The sequence below is a fragment of the Phyllostomus hastatus genome, unplaced genomic scaffold, assembly GCF_019186645.2.
Source record: "Phyllostomus hastatus isolate PE091 unplaced genomic scaffold, TTU_PhHast_1.1 phas_contig_348, whole genome shotgun sequence".
NCBI lineage: Eukaryota > Metazoa > Chordata > Mammalia > Chiroptera > Phyllostomidae > Phyllostomus > Phyllostomus hastatus.
This window is the reverse complement of record NW_025333860.1, coordinates 8044163-8071635: the sequence shown is the minus strand read 5'-3', so window position 1 is coordinate 8071635 and position 27473 is coordinate 8044163. Positions and strand designations below refer to the sequence as shown.

The following is a 27473-nucleotide window of genomic DNA, read 5'->3' as shown; positions in this document are numbered from 1 at the left end:
TTTATACAGATGAATAAATGATTCCTTTGGGTAGGTGAAATGATTATTTCAAGAATCAAAGCTTCAGTCAGCATTTCAACAGCCTTTACATGGTAAAATGTCATTGATTTCTCTGTAAAATGACTTTGTTTTTTCTATAAATGTATTATTATTCTCTGACTTCAAATCAGTTAAAGATGCCCTGCTATATCCACACGAGACTCTAACAAATCAATGCTAATGTGAAAAATGTTTTAGCATTTTAAAATTTTATTCACTAAGACACTGGATTGATTCATATGAACATGACTGGTATCCAAAAATAGTACATTACTTAAAATTATTATTATATATGTCCATTACTAGTTATGAGTGAAAAAACCCTACATAAAAGCTATTTGTGATTCATAATAATACAATGACTATGAGTCACTTCACAATTTCAGTGAGCAAGAAATATAACTTTGTTTATTTTCCTAAAACTAAACTCGGTCTCTATGTTGAACCCTAAATCTACTTGTGTGAAGCATAGCATAGTCAAGTTCTCTTCTTGGACACCTCTGACATGGGTTTTACTCTCTCCATGGGACTTTGCCCAAAAGGCAGAAAATAAGACCTTTAATACAACCAATGTTTTCAGTCTCACCAACAACTCTTTTTCCATTGCTTCCTTGCTTTCTCTCTTCTTCCAAGGCACCCCTGATAAAGACATCTATGAAAAACCTACAGATAATATCATGCTTTAATAGCAAAAAATAGAATGCTTCTTCCCTAAGATCAGGAACAGGACAGCAACATGCACTCTTGTCATTTCTGTTTGACATTGTCCTGGTTCTAGCCAGGGCAAGTAGCCAAGAAAATGAAATAAAATTTATCCAGATCAAAAAAATAAAAAGTAAAGCAGTCTCTATTTTAGATGGTATGACCTCATATACAGAAAATTCTAATGAATCTCTAAAAACTATTAGAGCTTACCAGTGCTTACCTCCTCCCATGACCACATCAAAATTACAACTAAACTGCAGAAAAAAACATTGTTGAGAACCATCTGAAGTTTAGCTGAACAGAAACCCTATAATTAAGGATATACAGAAGAGCCCATGGCTAGATTGGTAGGAGAGGATGGAGATGCAGAACAGGCTAGTCCCACATACATTTTTGGTGCTTAAAAGTCAGGATGGATATCTTGGCTGCAGAGATCCCCTTAAGGAGCAAGGCAGTCCCAGCCCCATATGAGGCTTCCCTCCCCAGGGTTCCAATAATGGGAACAGGAGTCCCCATGAATTCCAGCTGTGAAAACCAGTGATGATTATTATAGCTGAGTGAGATGAAGTCCCTGGCGTTCTTCTCAAACAACCTGCACGTCAACTTACTCATTGACAGCCTCCCTCACCCTCAACTCCAGAACTAGGGTAGTAGCTAGAAAGGTGCCAGGGACACATGAGGAGGAACGTAATATCTGGTAAGTTGCTTACCTCCAAAATGTATTTACTATTTTAAAAGTAAGGGATTGATTGAGGATATTTCTAGAAACAAGAATCAAAAGTAATAGATTTAAAGTAAGCAACACTACATATTTTTTAATTCTAAAAATGCACTAGCACATAAGTCTAAAAATCTAGAATGTAATAAGTAGATAACCACAAACTACACATGAAACATAGAAAAAGTCATTTCACACCTAGACTGAAGTTTCTGCTATTGAGTGAATCTCACTGATTTTAAGGAGAATTTTTTTTTTTACATTTTGACAGCCGGCTTATAATATGGCTCCCACAAATCAAACATTACATCCTGACTTAGCAATGTGCAGCAGTAAAAGAATGATCTTTATCCTATGTGTCTCTTTTTCACAGTAAGAAACGTGGAGGACTTCTGATCAATATATCAGCCTATGCTGGCAGCCTATAGGTACACGTGGCTCAACCTCCTTGCATACCACATCAAAATTACAACTAAACTATAGGACAACTGTCATTCAGAACCATCAGAAATTGAGCCAAATGGAAGTCCTACAACTATGGAATTAGAAGAAACTATACAGAGATTGATAGGAGGGGTGGAGACACAGACCAGGCTGGTCCACACTCACATGTTTCAGGTAAAAATCAGGAAGAATATCTCAGGTGCAAAGGGTCCCAGCCCACACCAGGACCCCCAGCCCAGGGCTTCAGTGCCAGGAAAAGAAGTTGCCATAACTTCTAGCTGTAAAAATCAGCAGTGATTGAGGCTGTGAAAGACAGAAACTACTGGACTCCCTGATAGTTCCTCCCTCTTAAAGGGCCTGTGCACAGAATGAGCTGGGCAATGCTTTCTCCCAGACAGAAGTGCCGGCAGAAGACACTGTTCCTTTGCTGAGCTCTTCCCCAAAAAAGACACAGAACTGGCAGGTGGGTACCACATCTGAGACTCCATTAACCTGACTCACACTGTTTGCCCCACTTTGCTGATTTCCTGAGGCCCTGCCCCACCCAACTTTCAGGCCCACCAAAGCTGTTTCCAGTGGCTTTTCCATATGAAAGAATTGTCTTGGTCCATGCTTCAGATTTTCATCAATTCTTTCAAACAAGCAGCACCTGACCTCAGTGAGCTCAGGACCTTCGCTAAGTTACCCCAGGCTCAACACTAGCAGCAGCTGGCCTTGGTTCATAGGTTGACCTCACTGGGGCACCTCCAAGCCCACCACAAGTAGCAGCTATCACTTGTAGCTTCTGTTGTGTGAACCTGGATGGAACACAGGCAGTGGCTAACCCTGAATGCCCAGAATCAATCAGGGCTCAACTTCAACAGGAGGGTGTACACAGCTCACACAATGGGTACACCTCAAGTACCCAGCTTGGGTAATAGAGAAGGCTGTGCCACTGAAAACTATAGGATACCTACTATATTAGGCCATACTACCAAGGCTCAGTGATGGAATAGCTCTACCTAATTCACAGAAACAAACACAAGCAGGTTGCCAAAATGAGGAGACAAAGAAACATGACCCAAATGAAAGAACAGAACAAAACTCCAGAAAAAGAACTAAACAAAATGGAGACAAGCAATCTATCAGATGCAGAGTTCAAAACAGTTATAAGGATGCTCAAGGAACCTAGTGAGGGCCTCAACAGCACAAAAAAGATAGTCACAAATGAAGTATACACTAATTGAAATGAAGAACAATTTACAAGGAATCAACAGTAGAGTAGATGAAGCCAAGAATCAAATCAGTGATTTGGAATATAAGGAAGAAAAATACAACCACTTATAACAGTAAGAAGAAAAAAGAAACCAAAAAAAAAATGAGGATAGTGTAAGGAACCTCTGGGACAAGTTCAAGTATGCCAACATTCCCATCATAGGGGTGCCAGAAGGAGGAGAGAGAATAAGAAATTGGAAGCCTATTTGAAAAAATAATGACAGAAAACTTCCTTAACTTGGTGAAAGAAATAGACATACAAGTCCAAGAAGCACAAAGAATCCCAAACAAGATGAAGCCAAAGAGGTGCATACTTAGACACATCATAATTAGTATGCCAGAGGCTAAAGACAAAAAAAGAATCTTAAACACAGCAAGAGAAAAGCAGTTAGTTGCCTACAAGAACTCTCCATAAAACTGTCAGCTGATTTCTCAAAATAAACTTTGCTGGCTAGAAGGGACTGGCAAGAAATATTCAAAGTCATGGACCAAGGACCTACAACCAAGATTACCCTACTCAGCAAAGCTATCATTTGGAATTGGAGAACTAAAAAAAAAAAGAGCTTCCCAGATAAGAAGAGCTAAAGGAGTATCTCACTACCAAACCAGCATTATATGAACTATTAAAGGGTCTTCTTTAAGAAGATCAAAAATATGAACAATAAAATGGCAATAAATACGTATTTATCAACAATTGAATAAAAAAATAAAATAAAATAAAAGAAGAAGCAGGACAGAAACAGAATCATAGATACAAAGAATGTTTTGATTGTTGCCAGATGGTAGGGGGTTGGGATATGTGCAAAAAATGTGAAGGGATTAAGAAGTACAAATTGGTAGTTACAGAATAGTCACTGGGACGTAAAGTACAGCATAGGGAATAGAATAGCCAAAGAACGTATATGCATGACCCATGCAAGTAGACAATGGTATCGGGATTACCTGAGAGAGTGGGGGTTGGGCTTGGTGGAGGGAGGCAATGGGGGAAAACTTGAGACAACTATAATAGCATAATCAATAAATTATAATTTTTAAAAAAGAGTAAGAAATCCTGGCTGGTGTGGCTCAATGGATTGAGTGACAGCCTGTGAACCAAAGGGTCACTGGTTTGATTCCCAGTCAGGGTACATGTCTGGGTTAGGGTGCACACGGGGAAACCACACATTCATGTTTCTCTTCCTCTCTTTCTCCTTCCCTTCTCCTCTCTCTAAAAATAAATAAATAAATATTTTTAAAAATAAAAAAATTAAATTAAAGAGTAAGGAATTCTTTTATAAGTCCCCATTGAAAATTTTCCTTCATTCTCATTGGCCAGAATTGTGTCTCATTCTCTGCCTTTAATCAAACTTTGCGTCATGTTAGGGATGCAGGGGTGGAAAATAGTAGAGCATTACCATAACCAACTTAGACCAATAAGGATTTACCTGTGTAGAGAGGATGAGGAGTGGATATCAGAACAAAACCAGGCAAGAAAGAAGGACAAAGGGAAGTTGAGTAGGCATCAGCAGATCCTGATATGTACCAAAGACAAAAAAATTAACATAAAAAAAGAGCGTCACTGCACCTTCTTAAGCTCAGTAAGAACTATGCGCTTTTACTTCTCTACCAAGTCAAAAAGAAAAAGCAAGTTTCATGGCCTCCTGCAGCCTTTGATTTCTCCAGGGATTCCACCCTACACCCAAATGGCACAATCATTACTTACTTTAAAATGTGTACCACTGCACACGCTCTATAAAGTCATCAGAAACTCACTTCCATGTGTTTGCTAGCACATTATTAGCATAAGCCACTGTGCCCTACCAGTGGTCCTTCACCATACAATCTTACATATTTGCCTAGTTATGGAATATCACCCATTTCTTAATACTCAGAATGAGTGTCATTCATTTACTTAACAAATGTTTACTAAACACAGGTAAGCTGGTGCTACACTAATGCTGGTTAACACCTATGAATGCCTACTAGATGCCAGGTAGTATTTTAAGTGCTTTATGTATATGACTTGTTTATTTCATCCTCAGAGGAACTTTTGTTCTCAGAGGAACAATTTCTATTGTGCAGATGAGTGAGTTATCAAATGTTTAAGTATCTTGCCAGAGACAAAAAATAAGTGTATAACCATGAGCGTCTATTTACAGACAATAAAGGAATTTAAGACTTACAATAAGCCATTTGCCAGAGGTTAAGAAACAGAGGGTAGGACCTGGCAGAACCAGGACTCAAAACAAGACAGTCTAATTCCAAATCTGGTGATAATATACTATATACAGCACTATAGGGTATTGAGGAGCTCTCAAGACCCAGGCCCCTTCCCAGGCTGGCACTCACCAAGGAGAAGGCCATGTTCAGTTGAAGTGCCAAGATCATGATGCCCAATGGTGAGAAGGTAGACAAGTTCAAGTCCAGCATTTCCTAGGCTCTGCTGGAGCTAGAGCTGAACTTGAACCTCAAGGCCTGGCTATGGGAGCTGAATATCATAGCATCTAAGGAAATTGAAGTTGGTGGTCAGAAAGCTATTATAATCTTTGTTCCTGTCCCTCAACTGAAGTTTTTCCAGAAAGTCAGTCTGGCTGGTACAGGAGTTGGAGAAAAAGTTCAGTGGGATGCACACTGTGTTTATGGCTCAGAGGGGAATTCTGCCTAAGCCAACTCAAAAAATCCATACAAAGAATAAGCGAAGTGTCCCAGGAGCCGCACTCTGACAGCCATGCACAATGCAATCCTAGAGGACCTGGTTTTCCAAGTGAAATTGTGGGCAACAGAATCCACATGAACCTGGATGGCAGCAGCTCATGAAGGTTAATTTGGGTAAAGCCCCACATATGGAACAACACAAGGTCAACACAAGGATGAAACGTTTCTGGTGTCTGTAAGAAGCTCAGGGACAAGGATTTTAATTTTGAATTCCCAGAGTTTCAGTTGTAAACAAATGGTTAAATAAAATATGGTTCAAAATAAAATAAAACATAACTACAGCACTATATGTTCATGGAGGATATTTTGTCTTAGACTGTAAGTAAGTATAGTGGATGCAAAGCCATCTCACCCAGTTAGACAGTGGCTTTCCAAATAAAATATTCAAACATTCATATTGATTTTTGTAAAATGACTTCAAAAGAACATTTTGATTATTCCAGACTCCTCTTAAGTCTCCAACTTCCATCCCAGATTTCCGCTGCAAAGTTTCCTGCTGTTCTGAGCATTTATTTGTAACACACAGTTTACCAGATTTGTTTCTGACAGTGAGTACACATCTGTGTACCAGTTCAGCTTATTGGATTTACAGATGCAAGCTCTAACAAATCTGTCACCATTTGTATTTCAACTCTCTCAAGCAAGTGAGCAAGTTAAAAGAATGATGGAGTCTATGAAAGAGAATCAGAATCAGATTGCTAGAACATCTACTGTGGGTCAGAAAAGGTTAATTTAACTAACAAGGGGTGATTTCTCACCCCTTACCAAGTCACTCCATATTCAAGAATAGGCGGTTGTCCTGTGTAATTATCAGTGGTACTCTGGCTTCCATTCTACCTGCTGACATCCTTTCAGAGTCTTCTTCCAGGATGCCTTCCTAGATTCCCTTCATCAGAGTTGATTAGTATTAAAGCTTTTTGTTATCGTTTTCTTCCTATTATTGTATTTCTTCATATTGTAGGCTGAATTGTCACCCCAAGATTTATATGTTGAAGCCCTAAGCTCACCTCAGAATGTGCCTGGATTTGGAGATAGGGCCTCTAAAGAGGTGATTAAGTTAGAACGAGACTGTTAAGTTGGGCCCTAAACCAACCTGGCCAGTGCCCTTACAAGAAGAGGAAATCTGGACACACAAAAAACACCACGGATGTGCACTTACAGAAGAAAGACCATGTGAGCACACAGGGAGAAGACTGCCATCTGCAAGGCAAGGAAAGAGGTCTCGGAAAGAAAACAACTTTGCCTGTACCTTGCCCTTAGACTTCTAGCTTGCAGAACTGTAAGACAATAAAATATCTATTTTTTAAACTACCCGGTCAGTGGTATTTTGTTATTGCAACCCAGCACACTAATATACTTTCTAGCTTATAAGCCTCTCCAAAGGAGAGCCCATGTCGTATTCAACTTTGTATGCATCACAAGCATTGCACACTAAAGGCACTTTTTAAATGTTTCTCTTGTTATTATTGTTCCAGGATTTGCTTCAAATATCTTTATCCAGACATAGATGATGAGGCCTTACATGACTGAAAACAACAACAGCAACATTTTCAACTAAAAAAAAATTATGTAATATTCTTCTATATACTGGGTGTTTAATATGCAAGGAAAAATAAGACTACCCCAACCTTAAGGAATTCATTTCTAGTAATCTAGAAAGACATGTAAACCAATAATTGCAATACTGCTTGATTAATCCTGCAGTGATGGAGTTGGTGTATAAGGATATCATACCTTAACAGATATTTACAGGCTACCTTGCTCATAAAACCATCTTTACTAGAGAAGCAGGTGAGTTACCATTTTAAGTGTGTAGGTGGGTCAGTGGGAGCATACCACCCTGTTCTTCTGTTGATCTTGCTGTTAGGTTGACTTGACAACAATGGTCCCACTAAAAGCAATCCCTCTGGAATTACCTGATACCAAGTATTTGGGCCATATTTCATGGGGATAAGAATAATTCTTTTCTGGCCACTGCAACTACGCAAATGGTGTCACCTAGTATCTGTAAATCAACCCTTACAGAGGCAAGATCAATTTAAAAAGACAACTACCTTGCTGTTCCAGGTTTTGATAGCTCAGCAGGAAGGGATGTTATAAATGCCAGCGAACCCTGAGGCTTGATGCTGGTGCTTTGTTCTTTCCATGTTTCCCAGTTGTGTGTTGCAGTGATTTGGTAAAGAAATGATTAGACCAAAGTAGTTGTCATCCCAGTAGAGAACCATCACTGAAGTCTTTTTGGTTTGCTGTTAGCTAAAGAGCACATTTTAGTCATCTATAAAATGAAGGGGTTGAGTAAGATCATCTCAAAGGTCTCTTTCCGTTTTAAAATTCTGTGATTCTGTAATCAATAGCCTGACTTTTTCAAATGTGAAAAAGCCTCAAGAAACATTTCAGATAAGCTTCTAGCTTGTTCATGTACACTTACAATTAATTCATTCAGGACTATATTACATAATAGTAGTAGTTATACATGATCCTAACAACTAATTTATTCTTGAAATTCATTTTAACCCTTTGCAACAGCATGGATGGAACTGGAAAGCATTATGCTAAGCGAAATAAGCCAGGCAGTGAAAGACAAATACTATATGATCTCACCTTTAACAGGAACCTAGTCAAGAAAACAAAGAAACAAGCAAAATATAACCAAAGACACTGAAATAGAGAGCAGGCTGACAGTGTTCAGAGGGGAGAGGGGAGGGAATTTCAGGGGAATTTCAGGGGGAAAGGGGAAGGGTTTAAAGGAACAAATATAAAGGACACATGGACAAAAACTAGGGGGGAGAAATGGGAGGGAGGTGGGGCAGGCTGGGCGGGTGGGCTGTGATGGGAGTAAAAGATAGAAAATTGTACTTGAAAAGAAATTCATTTTATTTCTATCACCCTTTGAATATTTTTGACATTCCATTTTAAAGTTCCTCAGTGTATAGTTTAATATTACAATAATTGCAATATAAATATATCACTGAGAAAAAATGCATTTTTATTGAATCTAAGAATGATACTCCTATATAAAAATACTGGATTTTAGGAGGAAAATTTCCTTGGAGAAAAAAAGTTTGGTCTCTAGTATAAAATAACTCATTTTTAAAACTAATAATAGAGGTATTTTTAAGATGTTAAATATTTCCTTTTTTTAATCAGAATTACTGTTCATTGTTCATTTTCTTTATGGTAAAAGATCAGCTGAATCTCTTAATGCCACTGAGCTTCTCCTGATGCTTTTGATTCCCACTGAAACTCACTCAGGCCCTTACTTCTCTGTGGAAATCTCACTAACATCAGGGAAAATTAATATATAATTCAGATGAACTGTATGGGCTTCAACATGGACATCAAAGTAAATGGCTTACATTCAAGGATCTCCGTTGTGAAATCTGACATTAATGTGTCTCTTCCTCCCTTTAGCCCTCACTGTCTTCTCACTCTAGCTCTCTTTTTCTCCTTCCTTTCACAGATCCTTACCAAATATATATAAACTTACATAGCTATGACCTATGTAGTTCTACCCCAGAATGGGATCATCAAAAGAACACAATTCAAGAACAGAGAGGAGTTCAAAAATAAAGCAAGTTCTTTACTTGTGTTGTTCAAATACCAAGTATTCACACTTCTTAAAATCCTCTGCATTCTCTCCTATCCATTGTCCTCACACATCCTAGGTAGCCCCTTGACTTCATTTCATACAAGCCCCTGGGAAACTTTTCACCTAACCCTAGGCCTCTTGTTCTTTTTTCATATTCTTCTTGGTTTCAATTCTTGTCATAAAAATCCAGAAGAACTAGGACAGAGGAAAGGCTTGTAGTACACATATTAGCAATTTTTGTTCAGTTACCCTTTCCAAGTGCTCTTTAAAGTATATGAAGAACCCTAGACCTTCCTTTACAGGTCTATAATCAAATGGGGGATACTTGACATTTGTTTGGCATCTAGGTAAGCCAAGCCCTATGCCAAACACCATGGATGTAAAGATTAATAAGCAAGAGTCTCTGCCCTAAGGAAACTGACAGCCCATGTGGAGGGGTCACATGGACAGATAATTGTAAAGCAATGTGATAAATGCTATAGTAAATTTTATACAGAAAATGTTGTGGGAACTTGACAGAGCTTCTTTAAAAATGACTCATTGTCCAATACTCTTAGTTAATGATATTAGCTTTTTCCCTGTTACAGAAATTTCCATCTTGAATGGAAAACAATTCATTATTGTTTTGTCTCTCTCCCTGCCTCTCTTCCTAACTAACCCAAGTTTTGCAACTTCATTTCTATTTCTAATAATATTTTCCTAATATGTGGTAGCATGGGGTGGAAATAATGAGAGGTGAGTGGGAAAAAAAAAAAACCTGGTCCTTATCTTCCAGAGGAAAGAAATTTTAAAAATGTCAGAAATGTGATAGAGTTGTCAGAACATGGATTCGGCCTTATGAACTATCAAACAAATTGTCTGGCTTTTTGTTGTGTTCCATATTAATAAAACAATCACAAAAAATTTATAGAGATTAAAAAACAAAAACTCATCATTAGGTCCAAGTAATCTGTATCTTCCCCAACATTTTTACTCACATTCTTCCAATGCCCTTGTCATCTCATATCTGACTCAGAAGATGTCATAACATCTCATAACATCTTCCTAAGTGGGTTTTGCTCCAGTTTCTCCCATTTAAGTCTATCTAATCTACTTCTAGATTAATTCTCTTAAATACTCTTCAAGTCACTTCATTTAAAAAAATTTCAATAACTCCCCAATGTTTGTAGGATAAAGTTCAAACTCTTTAGCTTCACATAAAGATTCTTGAAGCCCTGGCTGGCGTAGCTCAGTGGATTGAGCGCGGGCTGTGAACCAGGCATTGCAGGTTTGATTCCCAGTCAGGGCACATGCCTGGGTTGCAGGCCATGACCCCCAGCAACCGCACATTGATATTTCTCTCTCTCTGTCTCTCTCCCTCCCTTCCCTCTCTAAAATAAATAAATAAAATCTTAAAAAAAAAAGATTCTTGAAAATTTAGCCCCAAGCATTCATCATTTTAAACTTATTTCTTTCTACCTGTAACTCAGCTGTATGCTCAAGCTAACTCAAATCCTCAGCCTTTCCAAGAAACACCTGCTGGTATGTCTGCCTCACAACCCTTTTTTCTGAGAACTGCTGCTTCTCTGTTCCAACAACATGATTACAGTTCCCTTTTCCTTACAAGGTAACCCGGCTTACCATTGGTGACTGATCCAAAGTGACTCCTAACTGAAACTGGCCCATGAGTCCCTTCCTTGAGGAATTTAGAATGGAAACTGAGATAGTCCAGTCTCAGTCTGGCTGTCATTTTCCATTGTGTATACCAGAAGAAAAAAAGAGCTGATCTGTAGTAAGGGGTAAAATAGATATGTAGAGCAAAGACAAGAGATGAAAGAAAGAAAGGAAGAGGGAGAGAGAGAGAGAGAGAAAGAGAAAGGGGGGTGGGTGGTGATAGTCTTGGTCCATTTGGTTCATTTAACCCAGCTGCATCCTGCCCTTGAAGCCCAAGGGTCACTGCTGCATTCATAACAACAAATTACCCCCTTGGTGTAGTTCATCTTAAATGGATTCTGTTACTTGCATCCCAAAAGAGTTGTACTTAATCATATTTGCATTTCAGAGAATTCACTTTGTTCACAATGTGGAAGGAGAATAGGCTAATAAGGGAAGAGAACAGGGGCAATGAGACCAGTCAGGAGGCCACTGGAAGAGTCCAGAAACAGGATTTGATGATGATAAGATGTAAAAGGTGAGCAAGGGTGGTGAGAACTGAGAATGACCTGAAGGCTGTATGACTGCGCAGAGAGTGGAAAAGAGAATACTAAAGAATTGGGGGATGACAATGAGCTCAGCTATACAAAAAAAAATTTATGTGGAAACACCCAGCCCAATTCCAGCCCCACAATAAGTGACCCATACCTGTGAGTGTCCTCAATTCCCCCTTCTCCCCTATGTTTGTCTCCCATGCTAGGTAATAAGCTCCTATACGGCAGGGATTACACTCTGTACTTCTCCACTGCCCACAGTGACTACTCAGGTCTTGGTATACTGTAGATAGTAAATATTTGTTGATTTCATTTGATATTTATGTTATATAGTTTTGTTTTGATTGCTTTTAATAATATGTCTTATCAAAATGAACACTCAGTATTGTATAGATCTGCTTTTTTAGACAAAGAATTGAAAGAATGCTTTTCTCATTGTAATCTTGTTTGATTTTGAAGTGATCTTTAAAAAGTCTGAATTCTAATAGAGTATCATTTTCTGTTTGATGAGTAAGAAATAAGTAAAATTCAGGCCCCAAAAGAATAAATAAATAAAGTCTTTCATTTATAAATATGTATAAATCTGAAAGTACTCAGTAAACATCAATGCACAATACATAAAAATAAATCTGAAAGCTGAATACAAAGCCCAGCTCCTAATATAAACACAAACTAATCAAAGCCAAGGACTTAGAATTCAAAACAGCTCTTGTTGAATTTCAATCTCTCAGATATAACTATAAAACTTTTGGGGGAATTAAATCCTTCTTAATTCTCTATACAAAAGGTTATTCTTACTATCATATGTGTGTGTTTATATAGTCTCTTACATTAAAAATATATTTATTATATGTAATATATATTTATATATAAAATCTATTATATATTATTTAGAGAAAATGCAAATATCACAAACATTTAAATTAAATATTTTAAAGCTTATCTTAATTCCACTACCATAGGGATATACAATCAATACAAGACTCATGATGGGCAGCTTTTATTAACTTTGACTGAAGACGAGAGACGAGCCACAGCCCATACATGACTGTTGTATGTGACTGATATCCCTGTGCAGACTCCTGGGCATTGATAGAAGAGGACACAACCAGGGAAAGAACTCTCTAATGTAATCTGAGAGGCAGGGAAATGCCCACCAACCATGGCACCAAAATTCCACCAGTGGGGGCATTCTTTTGAGTTAAAGAGATTATCTCTAAGAAACTTCTGTTCAAAAGCATGTATTCAGTAAAAGTGATAAAGCATTGACCTGCTGATACCTATAAACACATCGTCACGATTGGTTTAATAGCCTCCTATCACTTAAGAGAACCGTGGTTTGGCCCTTTGTCTTCCCTACCTACCCCCTCAACTGCATTTCTTGCCTTTGTCCTCTTCCCAGCAGACTTCACTCCACTTTCATGACTGGTACTTTTTCCATGCTCCAGGTTTCAAATTAAATGAGATCTGTCAGAAAAGCTTCCCATCAACATTCTGACCACAGTAGGATCTACTCAGTCAGAGCTTCCTTCAGAGCACCACTAACAATATGCTATTCTTTACCATTTATTTATTATCTGTCTCCCCCAGAACCCTTAGTACATTATTCTCCATTATAATCCTAGCCCCTATATAGTATGAGGTACATAGTAAAGGCTTAATAAATATTTGTTAGGTGAGTGAATAAATGATAAAGTAACAAACACTTCTGGGAGTTGGTTTGGCCATAAATATCAAAAGACCTTAAAATGTTGACATGGAGTGGTCAAATAATTCCTTTAGGAACTTAAGAAAATAGTTGAAAATATACAGATTTACACATAGACTTTTCATCACAGACTTGTTTATAAAAGAAAAAATTGAACCTAAATGTCCAGAAATAAGAAAATTATTAAATCAGAGACATTTTAAGAAGAATACTTCCCTGGCTGGCGTAGCTCAGTTGATTGAGTGCGGGCTGGGAACCAAAGTGTCCCAGGTTTGATTCCCAGCTAGGGTACATTCCTGGGTTGCAGGCCATAACCCCCAGCAACCACACATTAATGTCTCTCTCTCTCTCTCTCTCTCTCTCTCTCCCCCTCCCTCTCTCTCTCTCCCTCTCTCTCTCTCTCTCTCTCCCCGCCTCCCTCCCTAAAAATAAATAAATAAAATCTTAAAAAAAAAAAAGAAGAAGAATACTTAGCCCTGACCAGTGTGGCTCAGTTGGTTGGGTGTCATCCCTCAAAGTGAAGGGATTCCTGGTTAGCACACATGCCTGGGTTTCAGGTTCGGTCCCCAGTCAGGGTGTGTAGGAGAGGCAACCAATTGATGTTTCTCTCTCACATCGATGTTTCTCTCCCTCTCTCCCTCCCTTCCCTATCTCTAAAAATAAATAAATAAAATCTTTCTCAAAAATGAAAAAAAGAATACTTAAAGCCATGATAAAATGCTCATGGTAGAATGTTAAATGGCAAAGGTAAGGCAAAAACATTTATACAGTATGATCCCAATTTTGCAAAAAGGAAAAGAATATATAAATATAGAAAAGAATTATTATAAGTATCGATATACCAAAATATTGATAGCACTTATTTATAAGTGATTTGTTGTTAATGATACTCTGTATTTTTAAAATAACTCTCTATAGTGAATATGTATTACTTTTGTAAGTGGATAAAAACAATACATGTTTAAATCTAAATAAGGACCTAATATGTAAAAACACTCTGCTAACTACTGAGGGAATTCAACACTTTTAATAGATGACCAATACTTTTCCCATTCTCCAACAGCTTGCAGTTTATGACATGAGTAAACTTATTTCCAAACCCAGATGGAATCTGGAAATAAGAGGCATCAGCAAGTCAGGAAGAGGATGTTTGAAGACACGAAAATGGTGAGATCGGGCGAGGCAGGGTAGGATACCACAAAAAAAAAAAAAAAAAGAAAGAACAAGTAGGGAGATGAGGGAACCTCAAAGATCAATTTCAACTGCTTTTATCCTTTCAACAAATCCTTTCTGAACATCAGCCAGGTATTTTGCTAGGCCATTGGTTTCAAAGATGAATAAAACATAGTTGCAGCCTGCCCAGATAGTGGAGCAGGCAGGTAAGAAAAATCAGTTACATTAGAGTTCAATGATATGCTTCCGCATGAGGTGTCCTGGGAGTATAGAGAAGAATGGGAGTGGTCAGAAAACATTTCTAAAAGAACACTAACTCATGCTAACTCCCTAAGGACAAGACACAAACTTCTAGAAAGATAAGACAAAATGTAAAGAAGGTACAGAAGTATGAAATTGCCTGGCTATTAGGATGCTTTAGCCACAAGTAGTCCTAACTAAGACCCCAGATATCTGTTGGAAGCTAAATGTTCGTTGCTCTGGGCTCCATGTAAAATGCAGCTGCCTAAATGGCAAGTTTGCAAAACTTCCCTGAACAAGTCTCTATTATGTAAATCCAGATGTAATTAATATTTATGAACAGACCAGTGCCTCAGGTATTTTTACCTATTTCTTTTATACTCCAAGAATTTTTTTAAAAAGCTATTTTCAGCACAAATAACATCTCAAGCTGCTTGATTGCAGAGGCAGCTGGTCTGGATCAGCCAGACACAGCAGCAGCTCTAGGGGACAGAGAAAAGACTTTCTTTCATTTTTATCACCAGCTCTTTTTCTGGAAGGAGGAGGGGAATCAAACTGATTTAATATTTTTGGTACATGGTACAATCAGTTCATCACTTGCTCTTATGTCTCAATCTTTCCTCTTTTGAAGGACATTTAAATTCAGTCTGGTGAGATTGTGTGGGCAAAGCTGTGCATAGGGATGACTTAGTTTTACCCCTTTGCCTCATGCGATACCCTAGAGCTAGGCTTACACTGAAGCCTGGAAGGAAAGAATTAGAGAATCTGCAGCCACCGCCCCTGCTCTCCAAACTCATAAGATCTTATGTGGACCATAACAATATATGAAATGATTGCCATAAACACCAATGGAATAAGTATTTAGTACACTTAAAAAATAATAAAATATAGTTTACCAAAAGGCTACTTGAAAAGCAATTTTACTTTACTTTTAGGCCTTATTATAGAACTTAAATCCTGACTATGGTTTTAAATCTTATTTTCAATAATTCAGAATTTGTGGGGGAAATCATATGCCATAATGCCAGTGTAATAGTTACAGAAGCATTCTCATGAAGTATTATACTAAAATCCATTTCATTATCTCCCAGGTGGGAATCCACTATACTTTATACCCTTCCATACTTAGTATATAACATGACTCGAGTACACCTATTGATTAAATTTGTCTAGCACCATTGCCACTGTTCTCACTATATTTAGGGCCTTACAATATGTCTGCATAGACATTTCCAGATATATGGTATTAGATTATAAGCACAAAATTAACATCATGTTCAAAGTAAAGAGAATATTCAACTGTCCAACTTGTCAAGTATAAACTTACTCTGTTTGTCAATGAACAATGTCTTAAAGGGGGAATTTTCAAAGAAGAAAGTAAAGTTAATAAACAGATAAAATATTCAACTTCAAAGAAAGGCAAATTAGAGTAACAATGAAGAACATTTTATTGGGAAAAAATGATTATTGATGACACATTGTTTTAGCCTCTCTGCCATGTTATGATGTCAACACCCAACTTTTTCTTTGAGAAGTTGCCCCTTCCCTCTTCCAGTGATCTTGGTAGGGTTGAAATTCACAGTTGTCCTGTCCCCTTCCTTCCCTGGATGAGCACATGACACAGGCCTGATCAGAGTCCTTCCCTAGGACTCTGAACAAAAGTGGGGAGTTCTCTCTTTTTATACTTTCACTAATATTGAACATAAGCCTAGGGTTGCTTGTTGGCCAAATTCTTCAGTTTCATGGAGAGAAGAGGCCATAAAGTTGAGAAACACATAGAAAAGACAGTGTAAGGGAGAAAAAGGAAAAATGGGAAAGGGAGAAAGAGATTGAGCTACTAGTATTATTGATGCCACTTAGTAAAGCCAGAAGATACTTCAACCCTGACTTCCCCAGGTTTGTGAACCTGTACATTTCTTCTTTTTGTTTGTTTGTTTTGCTATTTGTAATCAGGAATACCAATATAGTTCCCTTCCCCCCATTTTAGTGACAATTCCTATTTTTATGGAGAAATAATTACACACATATGTTACTATTAGATTTTCTTTTCATTTCATGTAAGAGAAATATGCCTTATGTTTCCTAACTAGATAAGGATTAATTTACCCACATAACAAGAATTTCAGAAGAAAGAGTCTACAGTTGGTGCACATGTTCAATAAAGTCACAAACGTCTAGTTTCCTGTTCTACCATCTCAAGCTGTAGCTTTCAACCTATGAGTAGCAAGAGGACACCTCTACTTTCAGTCAGGAAGAAAAAGGAAGGGAAAAGGAGAGAGGGTGTGTGTCACTGCTTCCTTTTAATTAGTAAAGCAAAAATGTTTCTGGAAGCTTAACCCAGCAAAATTCATTGGCCAGAACCATCATATGGACATGCCTAGGCACAGGGGAAACTGGGGAAGTGAGGTTTTTATAATAAGTCACATTCCTACCAAAGAAAATATTTTATTAATAAAGAAGAGAATGAATGTTAAGTTAGCAAATCCAGGGTTTTATTTCAATTGCCTTATAAGTTGTCACAGTATTGGTGGAAAGCAATTTAACTATAAAAATATTCATACCTGACAATCTAACAATACCACTTCTAAGAATTTATTCTGAAATAATCAAGTTATGAAAGAGCTATATTACAAAATACTTATATTAGTTATTGTGAGGGGCTCTGCCCACAGAGACCCACCCCCACCCCCCACCATCCACCACAGATGAGAATAAGTCTACCAAGACATGATCCACTTGGGGAGGAAAGGTGGCCGGTCTCTCAAAGGAGAAGGACCAGGAACCTGTTCTCAATGGGTTTTTATTTGGTTTAATTTGCATAGGAATACAGGGTGTATATGTAAAGCTCATCAATCATTGTCAGGCAGTAATGATCAAACAATTGATAACATTCAAAGAACTCTGAGAGCTTATTTTGAGTCAGGGTCAGATAGTCTAGGGCCATAAAACTTTGGGGAACAAACTCATTTCATGTTCAGACCTTTATCATTTAAATTGAGGGTATTAGCAAAGTAGGTTTCATAGAATTTTATGCATTCTTTCTTAGGCCTGATTGCTCCAGGGAACCTGCCCTTTCCAGCACAGGGCCACACCCACCTCTGGCATTGTTTCAGGCTTAAAGCATTGTTTCAGGCTTAACTCAGGCAGGGGAAGTAAGGTAGCCAAGAGATTAGGAAACTTCTTGTGCACAGAATAAGGAATCAGGCTATGTGAAAGCTGAGGGACGAGGGCCCATCACTCCCTTTGTCTATAGCCCCCGAAGTCCTTTCCTGAAGGCCCCTTCACAACTGTACCTGTCTTAGGTCACCCCTCCTTTGAGGAATCTTACCCATCATTGGCTAACTAGTCACCAGCCCGGGGCCAAGCAGGGTGAAGTAAAAAGGGGCAGAGGCAGCACCCCTACAAGAAAGAAAAGCTTTGTCTCCTTAATGGCTGATGGTCCCAAGATCTTTTTACTCAGCCTTCACCATGGGGGATTACAGCTTCTGAAACCATGCAGGGCTTTTCCCAACAAGTTATCTTAAAAATAGAGAAAAAATTGTATAGCAAACTTAGTATCTAAAAATAAGAATGATTATTAAAATTACAGTCAGTTTATAGATTGTCTATTGTATAGACATTAAAATGTATAATTCTTAAGACTGAAACAAAATGAGGAAGTGTTTATGATAGAATATTAAGGTAAAATAGACAAAATGATTTTTACATGCATTCAAGTTTAAATACACTAAAAATTAGGAAAAAATAATACTGAAAAAAAATATAACCAACTTCTAACAATGGCTGTATTAGGTTATTGGGGTTATAATTTATTTTTCCTCCTTCCTTCAGGTTACAATTTTAATTGTTTACTTTCTTTTAAATTATAATTTATTGTTTATGATATTACAGTTGTCCCAGGTTTTACCCCTTTGCTCCCCTTTACCCAGCAACCTCCTAACCCTTCAGGCAATCCCCATATCATTGCCCATATCCATGGGTCATGCATACATGTTCTTTGACTACTCTATTCCTTATTTGTACTTTACATCCCAATGACTATTCTGTAACTACTAATTTTTATTTCTTAATCCCTTTACTTTTTCTGCCCATCCACCTGACCACCTTCCCATCTGGCAACCATCAAAGTGTTCTCTGCTGCTATGATTCTGTTGCCATTCTGCTTGTTTATTTTGTTTTTTAGAATCAATTGTTGATAGATACGTATTTAATGCCATTTTATTGTTCATATTTTTTCCTCCTCCTCCTCTCCCTCCTCTTCCTCCCCCTCCTCCTCTTTCTTCTTTTTCATCTTTTTCCTCTTTTTCAGACTCTTTAATATTTCTTGTAATACTAGTTTGGTGGTGATGGACTCCTTTAGCTTTTTCTCCTTTGGGAAGCTCTTTATGTGTCCTTCAATTTCAAATAATAGCGTTTCTGGATAGAGTAATCTTAGATGTAGGTCCTTGCTTTTCATGACTTTGAATGATTCTTGCCAATCCCTTCTAGCCTGCAAAGTTCCTTTTGAGTATCAGTCAACGGTCTCATGGGAACTCCCTTATAAGTAACTAATTGCTTTTCTCTTGCTGCTTTTTGGATTTTCTCTTTGTCTTTAAACTTTGCATTTTAATTATGATGTGTCTAGTTGTGCACCTCTTTGGGTTCATCTTGTTTGGGATTCTTTGTGCTTCCTGGACTTGTATGTCTATTTCCTTCACCAGAATAGGGAATATTTCTGTCATTATATTTTCAAATAGGTTTCCAATTTCTTGCTCTTTCCCTCCTCCTTCTGGCAAACCCATGATGCAAATGTTGGTATGCTTAAAGTTGTCCAGAGGCTCCTTACAATGTCCACACTTTTTAAAATTCTTTTTTCTTCTTGCTGTTCTGATTGATTGGTTTTTGCTCCTTATATTCCAAATTGCTTATTTGATTCTTGGCTTCATTGACTCTACTGTTGATTCCCAGTAAATTGTTCTTCATTCCAATTAGTGTATATTTCATTTCTGACTGGATCTTTTTTATGCTGTTGAGGTCCTTACTAAGTTCCTTGAGCATCCTTATAAACAGTGTTTTGAACTCTGCATCTGATAGATTGCTTGTCTCCATTTTGTTTAGTTCTTTTTCTGGAGTTTTGTTCTGTTCTTTCATTTGGGCCATGTTTCTTTGTCTCCTCATTTTGTCACCATCCCTATGTTTGTTTCTATGTATTAGGTAGAGCTGTTCCATCACCCAGGCTTGGTAGAGTGGCCTAATGCAGTAGGTGTCCTACAGAGTAGCATACCCAAGGTCAGCCACCACCTGTGTTCTGTCCAAGGTCACACACTATAAGTAAGCTACAAAGTGATCTGTTGAGGCTGCCACTTATGAGGTCAACCTATGAACTAAGTATAGTTGCTGCTACTGCCAGACCTGGGGCAACTTAGCAAGAGGTACCAGGCTCACTGAGACCAGATGTTGCTTGTTTCAAAGAATTTAGGAAAATGTGAAGCATGGACCAAAAGAAGCCTTTTATATAGAAAGGTCACTGGAAACAGCTTTGGTGGGCCTGAAAGTTGGGTGGGGCAGGGCCTCAGGGAATCACCAGCATGGGGCAAACAGTGTGAGCCAAGTTGATGGTATCTCATATAGGGTACCCATCTGATGGCTCTGTGACTCTGTGGCAGGGGTGAGAGGGGAGGGCTCAGAAAAGGAACAATGGCTTCTGCCAGCACTTCCATCTAGGAGAAAGCTGCCTCCCAGCTCTCTCTCTGATCCTGGAAAATTCAGTTCCTCCCCATAGGTCTCTGATGCCTTTCAATCTGCTGCCCCCATGCTGGAGCCCTGAGTAAATGAGTCCAGGTAAGTCTGTGCACAGACCCTTTAAAAGGAAGTGTCTTGAGACCACAGCAGTTTCTGTCTTCCACAGCCTCAATCCCTGCTGGTTTTTTTGAAGCCAGAAGTTATGGGACTTCTCTTCCTGGCACTGGAAATCTGGCCTTGGGAGCCTAGTGCAAGGCTAGACCCCTTGCTCCTGAGAAATCCCTCATGATTTTTTGCCACTACACATGGTTGTGGGACTAGACCATTCTGCATCTCTATCCTTCCTACCAGTCTCAGTATGGTTTCTTCTTTAATTCTGTAGTTGGTTTCTTCTTCATTTACTTTAATAATAAATTAATATAGTAGAACATTTATTTTTAAGCCTATTGTTTTTATCAGTATATATTTCTATTCTTCTTTGAAGTAGCTCTAGATTTATCAGAATTCTCTATAAATAGATTCTATTCTAGTATATCTCCTATTGTCCAGCCTCACACTGGGCTCAAAGTGGTATCAAATAGGCTTTTGTTGGTTGATTACTAGATGCTTATTTTTAAGCAGTATTAATAGTGTATTAGTTAGAGTTCTCCAGAGAAAGAGAACCAATAGGACATATTTATAGAACAGGAAAGATATTTGTTATAAGAAATTGGCTCATGAAATTGATGGAGGCTGGTAAATCCGAAATCTGTAGAGCTGATTTCCCAGTTTTAGTTCAAAAACCATTCAGGCAGCCTCTTTTTCTGTCTGGAACCATGGAGGGTGCAGAAAAGAATAAGAAGGTTATTGCTGTGCCAGAAACCCTTAAGAAAAAGCAAAGGAATTTTTCAGAACTGAAAATCAAGCACCTGAGAAAGAAGTTTGCCCAAAAAAGATTTTGAAAGGCAAGGAGGAAGCTTATCTATGGAAAAGCTAAGCACTGTCACAAGGAACATAGGCAGATGTACAGATCTGAGATTTGAATGGCGAGAATGGCAAGAAAAGCTGGCAACTTCTATGCACCTGCAGAACCCAAGGTGGCATTAATTGTCATCAGGATCAGAGGTATCAATGGTGTGAGCTCAAAGGTCTGAAAGGTGCTGCAGCAATTTCGCCTTTGCCAGATCTTCAGTGCCACCTTTGTTAAGCTCAACAAGGCTTAGATTAACATGCTGAGGACTATGGAACCATATATTGCATGAGGGTACCCAAACCTTCAGTCAGCAAATGAGTTAACCTTTAAGCGTGGTTATGGGAAAATCAATGAATTGCCCTAACAGATAACACATGGATTGCTCGATGTCTTGGTAAATATGGCATCATCTGCATGGAGGATCTGATTCATGAGATCTATACTGTTGGAAAACACTTCAAAGAAGCAAACAACTTCCTGTGGCCCTTCAAATGATCTTCTCCACAGGTGGAATGAGGAAAAAGATCACTCATTTTGTATAACATGGAGATGCTGGTAACAGGGAGGAACAGATCAATAGGCTTATTAGAAGGGTGAACTAAGGTATCTATCATGGTCATTTTTATAATCTGGTCAGTTAATAAACAGGAACTGCTTTAAAATTGAAAAAAAAAACATCAGGCAAGAGAAATATGTCTTGCTTGGGGAAAGTTGGCATTTTGTTCTAGTCAGGCCTTCAATTGATTAAATGAGGCCCACACTCATTGTGAGGAACAATATGCTCTAAGTCAGTCAGTCTGCTGATTTAACTCTTAAACCAGTTAAATATCACCTAAAAATACCTTCTAGAAATACATAGAGTAATGTTCGACCAAATATCTGGGCACCACATGGCCCAGTCATGCTGACACACAAAATCATCACAATATCTTCAGGCCTTATTCAAATCTTTCAGAATCTTCCCACTCCTTACCCCCAACCATCCCCAACAGACACATCAAACTAGAAGTAACCTTTGCTTCTCACCATCCATAGTGTTCTGACTCTTCTTCTTTAATGGTATGGCCTATATCTACCTTGTTTTACAGTTTTATAAGTAAATTTTTTATGTAGACAATAAATTTCTTGGAAAAGAATTCCTGTTGAAATTAGTCCTAAATCTCCTGAGGATTGAGTTGATGTCCAACATTTATTTGTTGAATTTTATATATTTTTTGTTGAATATAAAATAATATATATTTTATATATTATTTGTTGAATGTCTTTTATATATTTTTCTTGCAACAAAAGGAGTCAGTAATTTCCTGGATAATGAATAATTCGAAGACATTCTCTAACAAAATAATAGATTTTAAGAATTGTCTCTTGATAAATCCACATATTGAGCAGTTTAAGATAAATACTCCTATAGCTGGTTAGAATTTTCAGTCACCTTGTAACTATGTTTTATACATTTAACTATAATTTTTAAGTATTAATTGTCAAATTAACTTAATGCAAAGTATAACTGTTTTATGATAGTATTTTTCCTTTTGCCATTTTTCCCACCTTTGAAGTCTGAAGCAGTTCATCCTTTTGTCATTTTGTCATTCATCCTTGTTAGATATGTTTATTTATTGCACTTACTCTTTGGGCAAAGGCACAAATTAAACAAAAAACTATAATTTCGCTAGTCAGCCATAAAACATGCTGTTCCTCACGCTTTAGAGAATTACATTCTGGCAGAAATATAATCTTTCTGTTACATTATTTCTGCTGGATTTCATAAAATTGACAGATCTCCAACAACCAACAGTATCTGTGAATGCACTCCTTGAATCTGTATAACATTAGTACAATCTACTACTGGTAAATAACTAATCTCTGATTTGTCAAAATTTTGTAAAGCTTTTCTTGTTTCTCCCTCTAGTGGTCGATAACATTCATTGAAATGAAAAACCAGGCAAGAGTGATCTTAAATGTGAGTGAAAGGTGGAGATAAACATTCAATTTTGTCCCTTCCTCGTGTGGCTCAGTTGGTTGGGTGTCATCCCACAAAGTAAAAGGTTACCAGTGGGATTCCTTGTCAAGGCACATGCCTAGGTTGCGGCCCAGTCCCAGCTGGGGGTGTATAAGAGGCAACCGATTGATGTTTCTCTCACACATCAATGATTCTCTCCCTCTCTTTCTCCCTCCCTTCCCTTCTCTCTAAAAATAAATCAATAAAATCTTTTTTAAGAAAACATTCAACTTTGATGTCAATAAATACAAAATGTATTTAAATCTATGTCTCATAATCTGAGAAGAGGTTTATTTAGTATACAATTTCTTTAGATAATACACATAAATACTCTCTATTCTCTGAATAATAGAAATTTCTAATGTATACTAAGAGAAAATATATGTATCTGTGGAATAAATTCTGCTTTCAGAAGTGGAACTATTCAAGCACTTCTGGATATAAACCATTTTCTTTTAAAAAATTTATTTATTAAAGATAGTAGTAAGTAGTGAATGATCTCAAAAGGAACACTGTCAAACATTATGGTATAAAAATTGGCCTGCCTTGCCAAGTTTCATTCACAAAACAGTATTCTTGTTCAGGAATGAGAAAGGCCATCTTGTTAAAGATAGGGTGACCATACGATTAATCACGCAAATAGGACACTGTTGAGAGTGAAAAGGGCACTGTTAATGTGGGGCACTGGGTATAAATGAGGGCTGACCCAGGCAGACTGGAGCATTCAGTCACTCTAATGATTTCTACTTTATTAACAACATAAATTATTTCATTTATTTAAAAACGTAAGGCAGATTACAGTATTCCTTTTACTAAGAAGAATATATGTTAGTCACAGTTTTATTTGCTTTAGGCTGAAGTTGCTCTTTTTGAGACCACTCAAGAACCAAAGAGATTATCTAGAATTTTTTTGTGAGGCAAATTTCCCTAGGTCTTAATTCTTAGTTTTAAAACTGAAAAACTCGCCCCAGAAACCCCTCAGCCCCAAGGAAACCAGGACAGTTAGTCACCCTAATTCATTACCTCTTCCTCTTGCCAAAGTGGTATCTCCTCCTTGGCCCTTGAGGTAATGTGGGTCAGGGCACTCAAGGCAAAACCTCTCTTTCACCAGGACTAACCCAGCTCTTTCTCCATCTCTGACCCAGCTCTAGCCTCCAATTGCCCTAGGGGGATTTTTTTTTTCAAGGACGCCACTGACCATGACCTTGGTGCTGCAGCATACTCTGCCTCCTGATGCTGCTTCTCTGCTCCCCATCTACCACTAACACCCTTGTTTCCACTAAGGTGCCACCAAGTCCCCACAGGGCTGTACTGACTGGGACTTTGTGCTATCACACACACACAAAAAAAACCCTCTGTTCTACCATCTACAAAAAAACATTACAGACTTCTGGTGCAAAGCCTCAGCTTTAGTAAGCTTTGGAAGGCAAGAAGGAAAGGAAAGGGGTGGTTTTACCCTCAAGAAGAGGGTAATAATATTAGGCAATTCTTTAAGTACATTAAATCACGAGTCAAGCTGACTATGGAAAATTGTTAAAAGAAATATTTTGCAATGTTAATTGTAAGTAGAACAAAGTTCTAAGGATATCAAGAGCATATTTTTTGAAAAGAGTTATGAATTTTTTTCATAGAAATTAAAATATAAAGGCCAGGTGAGAGCTGCTTTGTCTATTATGGAGGCTGATCTATATAATAAGCAGCTCAGTCTGGTATGGAAGTTAATTTCTTATCCAGTAAACAATCTACTCTTCATCTCCAATTGATGTGTGACAGGCACCTCAGATTCACCATGAACAGAAAAGAGTTCATCATCTTCTCCTACAAACTGTTTTTCTCTTTCTTCATTGTTCTTTCTCTAAACAAACTTCATCACCTTCCAGGCAGGTGCATAAGCCAGAAATTTAGGAGTTACCTTTAACTTCTCCCTCTCCATCACTCCCAGATCCCATCAATTCTCTATCAAAATGCTTCCCAAAGTCGTTCCCCTAGCTCTACCCTCACAACACTATCTTCATTGGTCAGGTCACTATCACTTTTCTCTTTAGTCTCCTATGGGTCTCCACTATTGCCCCTCTCCAAATCCACTCTCCCCACTACCTGCACATAAATGGGATTATGGACTGAATTGTTTTTCCCAAAACTTTTATGTTGAAGCCCTAGCCCCCAATACCTCAGAATGTGATTACATTTGGAGATAAAGCCTTTAAAGAGGTACTTACATTAAAACAAAACCGCTGTGGTGGGCTTTAATACAATCTGACTGGTGTCCCTATAAGAAGGGGAAATTTTGACACACAAAGTGACACCATCACACTAGGGGTCTCCTCACAGTGTTTCCTTTGCTGGAAGTGCCAGTCCCTCATTTTCATTACCCACCTAACTTCAAGTCTCAGCTCAAGTGTCACTTCCTTAAGGAAATCTCCCTGACTCATGGTCTAAGTCGATTTGCCCTAAACACAGTTGACATTAATTTGCTTCATATCTCTGTTTTTGCCACTAATTCAGAAGCTCCACAATAGCAGAACCACTCCTGTCTTATTTACTTCTCTGCCTACACTGCCAGCACAGTGCTTGGCACATAGCATAGTTTCAATAATTACTAGTTGACCATTTGACTGATGTTCCCTTTTAATGTTTATAGCTACCTTTATTAAGGAACTGAGTCACCAATTGGCTTAGTTGGAGAAGCCATTGGGACAGCATCATAAAATCCAAAATATGTAGCCCTCCTTCCCAGTGAATTCTGTTTTCACCAGCACCCACAGCTCAGAGTATCCTTCCCAAGAGGCGTAGTATAAAGGACAGATGGCTACCAATAGACCTCCAAGTTCATTTCTTAGGCCCTGCCCTATGTGATTTAGCAGATATCATGCAAGTTCAGCCCCTAAGATATGTTTCTATCCCAGACCATCTGAGAACACTTCTGAAAAGGGGTCTTCAGAAAGGGACTATGAACTAGCCTAGCAAATGCTACATATACTGTTTTGAATTGCAGCCAAGATCATTTGCAAAAATAATTTCTGGAATGTAAAGGGTATATTTTTAAACTAGAAATGTAGTAGGAGGAACACATATTTTCAAATAGGAATCTGGAGTGTTCCTTATGTTCTGATAATCTTGCTGAAGTGGGAGGTCATTAGCTGAGTTTTGTTCCATAGGGAAAGGAACAAATAATTCTAGGGTGCTTGATGTGAAGAACTTCACAGAGATGAAGATTAAACTTTCTGCTCTGAGAAGCCATCTCTAAAAAGTTTTTTCTCCCTCTCAGGGTCTGCTGGCCTTCCAGGTCTTGAACCAGTAGAGCATATATTTTCTCTCTCTAAAGAGCCTTAATATTTTATTATCTACCATCAGAGAGGATCTCCGTGACATATCTTCTGTGCAGTTCCTTGAACCACCTTCATTTTGGTGCCTACAGTGATGCCTGAGACACTGATGTGTGAAGTGGTCCCGATATCTGAAGCTCTCCTGATGTATGAAGCAATTCTGAGTGGAGGTCTGGCTTTAAGGCGGCCAGAGACTGCCTGGAGGAGGGTGGCCGGATCACAAAGATAAGTACGCAATGGTCAACCAGCAGGCTAATCATATGAAATCTGATTTTCAGTGCCATTTATATTCTGCAGTTGTTTTTAAATTACTATATGTCAGTTATGTTTACATAGTTTATCTCATTTAATCTTTATATAACAAATAACACAATGACATAGATGGTATGCTAGTTTGTTAATATGGAAAACATTTATAACATTAAATGGGAGAAGTTACCAAACAGGATGCATAATATGGTCTCATTTTTATAGAAGTATGCATACATATTTAAATATATACACCACGACAAAAAGGACAGTGAGTTTACACTTTTAAAAAGCTCTTTAAGATACACAGAGGACATATGAAACTTAGAGAATCTAAGTAATAGGACTGAGGTCATGCCTTATAAAAAATAGTAAAGCCAGGATTTGAATCCAGGTGTAGCTGAAGCCAAAGCTCCAAAGCTTTTTTCACACATTGTTAACTCACTTCCTTGGTCACCTTTTAAGTGGAGGCCCAA

General features: G+C 38.0%; 2 pseudogenes; both read left to right on the top strand.

Annotated features, from left to right (window-relative positions):
* Positions 1–5501: 5501 nt before the first annotated feature.
* LOC123820498 lies at positions 5502–6085 on the top strand (annotated as a pseudogene).
* A 15186-nt stretch (positions 6086–21271) lies between these two features.
* LOC123820501 lies at positions 21272–22025 on the top strand (annotated as a pseudogene).
* Positions 22026–27473: the final 5448 nt, after the last annotated feature.